A 3868-nucleotide genomic window follows, 5' to 3' on the forward strand; every position below is an offset into this window, starting at 1 on the left:
ATCGAATCTAACAATGGCCCCTAAACGAGCCCCTGATCGAGTGTAACAAAGCCCCTGATCGAGTATAACAAAGTCCTCTGATCGAGTATAACAAAGTCCCCTGATCGAATATAACAAAGTCCAATGATCGAGTATAACAAAGGCCCTTGATAGAGTATACCAAAGGCACCTCATCGAGTATAACAAAGTCCCCTAATCGAGTATAAAACAGCCCCCTGGTCGAGTATAACAAAGTCCCCTGAACGAGTATAACAAAGTCCCCTGATCGAGTATAATAAAGGCCCCTGATTGAGTATAACAAAGGCCCCTGGTCGAATATAACAAAGTCCCCTGATAGAGTATAACAAAGTCCCCAGATCGAGTATAACAAAGTCAGCTGATTGACTGTAACAAAGTCCCCTGATCGAGTATAACAAATTCCCCTGGTTGGAGCATATCAAAGGCCCCTGGTCCAGTAAAACAAAGTCCCCCGGACGAGTATAACAAAGTCCCTTGATCGAGCATAAAATAGGCCCCTGATCGTGTCTAACAAAGCCCCCTGATCGAGTATAAGAATTCCCCTCATCGAATATAACAAAGTCCCCTGATCGAGCATAACAAAGGCCGCTAATCGAGCATAACAAAGGCCCCTGTTACAGTATAACAAAGCCCCCTCATCGAGTTTAACAAAGTCCCCTGATCGAGTATAACAACGGCCCCTGATCGAGTATACCAAAGTCCTCTGATCGAGCATAACAAAGACCGCTGGTCGAGTATAACAAAGTCCCCTAATCAACTATAACAAAGTCGCCTGGTCGAGTATAATAAAGTCCCCTGATCGAGTATAATAAAGACTCCTCATCGAATATAACAAAGCCCCGTGATCGAGTATAACAAAGTCCCCTGATGGACTATAACAAAGCCCCCTGATCGAGTATAACAAAGTCCCCTGATCGACTATAACAAAGACCCCTGGTTGAGTATAACAAAGGCACCTGATTGAGTATAACAACGGCCCCTGGTCGAGTATAACAAAGTAACCTGATCGAGTATAACAAAGTCCCCTAATCGAGTGTAACAAAGTCCCCTGATCGACTATAACAAAATCCCCTGATCGAGTATAACAAATTCCCCTAGTGGAGTATAACAAAGGCCCCTGGTGGACTATAACAAAGGCCCCTGGTCGAGTATAACAAAGTCCCCTGATCGAAAAAACAAAGTCTCCTGATCAAGTATAACAACAGCCCCAGATCGAGTCTAAAAATGGCCCATGAACGAGCCCCTGATCGAGTGTAACAAAGCCACCTCATCGAGTATAACAAATTCCCTGGTCGAGTATAACAAAGTCCTCTGATCGAGTATAATAAAGTCCCCTCATCGAGTATAACAAAGTCCCCTGATCAAGTATAACAACGGCCCCTGATCGAATCTAACAATGGCCCCTAAACGAGCCCCTGATCGAGTGTAACAAAGACCCTGATCAAGTATAACAAAGTCCTCTGATCGAGTATAACAAAGTCCCCTGATCGAATATAACAAAGTCCAATGATCGAGTATAACAAAGGCCCTTGATTGAGTATACCAAAGGCACCTCATCGAGTATAACAAAGTCCCCTAATCGAGTATAAAACAGCCCCCTGGTCGAGTATAACAAAGTCCCCTGAACGAGTATAACAAAGTCCCCTGATCGAGTATAACAAAGGCCCCTGATTGAGTATAACAAAGGCCCCTGGTCGAGTATAACAAAGTCCCGTGATCGAGTATAACAAAGTCCCCAGATCTAGTATAACAAAGTCACCTGATTGACTATAACAAAGTCCCCTGATCGAGTATAATAAATTCCCCTGGTGGAGCATATCAAAGGCCCCTGGTCCAGTAAAACAAAGTCCCCCGGTCGAGTATAACAAAGTCCCCTGAACGAGTATAACAAAGTCCCCTGGTCGAGTACAGCAAAGTCTCCTGATCAAGAATAACTAAGTCCCCTGATCGAGTATAACAAAGTCCCCTGATCGAGTATAACAAATGTTCCCTTGTCGGGTATGACAAAGTCCCCTGTCGAGTATAACAAAGTCCCCTGATCGAGTATAACAAAGGCCCCTGATTGAGTATAACAAAGGCCCCTGGTCGAGTATAACAAAGTCCCCTGATCGAGTATAACAAAGTCCCCAGATCGAGTATAACAAAGTCACCTGATCGACTATAACAAAGTCCCCTGATCGAGTATAACAAAGGCCCCTCATTGAATATAACAAAGGCCCCTGGTCCAGTAAAACAAAGTCCCCCGGTCGAGTATAACAAAGTCCCTTGATCGAGCATAAAATAGGCCCCTGATCGTGTCTAACAAAGCACCCTGATCGAGTATAAGAAAGTCCCCTCATCGAATATAACAAAGTCCCCTGATCGAGTATAACAAAGGCCCCTAATCGAGAATAACAAAGCCCCTGAACGAGCATAACAAAGGCCCCTGTTAGAGTATAACAAAGCCCCCTCATCGAGTTTAACAAAGTCCCCTGATCGAGTATAACAACGGCCCCTGATCGAGTATACCAAAGTCCTCTGATCGAGCATAACAAAGACAGCTGGTCGAGTTTAACAAAGTCCCCTGATCGACTATAACAAAGTCGCTTGGTCGAGTATAACAAAGTCCCCTGATCGAGTATAACAAAGTCCCCTGATCGAGTATAACAACGGCCCCTGATCGAGTATACCAAAGTCCTCTGATCGAGCATAACAAAGACCGCTGGTCGAGTATAACAAAGTCCCCTGATCGACTATAACAGAGTCGCCTGGTCGAGTATAACAAAGTCCCCTGATCGAGTATAACAAAGTCCCCTGATCGAGTATAACAAAGTCTAATCATCGAATATAACAAAGCCCCCTGATCGAGTATAACAAAGTCCCCTGATCGACTATAACAAAGCCCCCTGATCGAGTATAACAAAGTCCCCTGATCGACTATAACAAAGACCCCTGGTCGAGTATAACAAAGGCACCTGCTTGAGTATAACAACGGCCCCTGGTCGAGTATAACAAAGTAACCTGATCGAGTATGACAAAGTCCCCTGATCGAGTGTAACAAAGTCCCCAGATCGACTATAACAAAATACCCTGATCGAGTATAACAAATTCCCCTAGTGGAGTAAAACAAAGGCCCCTGGTGGACTATAACAAAGGCCCCTGGTCGAGTATAACAAAGTCCCCTGATCGAAAAAAACAAAGTCCCCTGATCAAGTATAACAACAGCCCCAGATCGAGTCTAAAAATGGCCCCTGAACGAGCCCCTGATCGAGTGTAACAAAGCCCCCTCATCGAGTATAACTAATTCCCTGGACGAGTATAACAAAGTCCTCTGATCGAGTATAATAAAGTCCCCTCATCGAGTATAACAAAGTCCCCTGATCAAGTATAACAACGGCCCCTATCGAATCTAACAATGGCCCCTGAACGAGCCCTTGATCGAGTGTAACAAAGCCCCTGATCGAGTATAGCAAAGTCCTCTGATCGAGAAAACAAACTCCCCTGATCGAATATAACAAAGTCCAATGATCGATTATAACAAAGGCCCTTGATAGAGTATACCAAAGGCACCTCATCGAGTATAACAAAGTCCCCTAATCGAGTATAAAACAGCCCACTGGTCGAGTATAACAAAGTCCCCTGAACGAGTATAACAAAGTCCCCTGGTCGAGTATAGCAAAGTCTCCTGATCAAGAATAACTAAGTCCCTTGATCGAGTATAACAAAGTCCACTGATCGAGTATAACAAATGTTCCCTTGTCGAGTATGACAAAGTCCCCTGTCGAGTATAACAAAGACCCCTGGTCGAGTATAACAAAGGCACCTGATTGAGTATAACAACGGCCCCTGGTCGAGTATAACAAAGTAACCT

Source organism: Homarus americanus, unplaced genomic scaffold, assembly GCF_018991925.1.
Source record: "Homarus americanus isolate GMGI-L3 unplaced genomic scaffold, GMGI_Hamer_2.0 scaffold59578, whole genome shotgun sequence".
NCBI lineage: Eukaryota > Metazoa > Arthropoda > Malacostraca > Decapoda > Nephropidae > Homarus > Homarus americanus.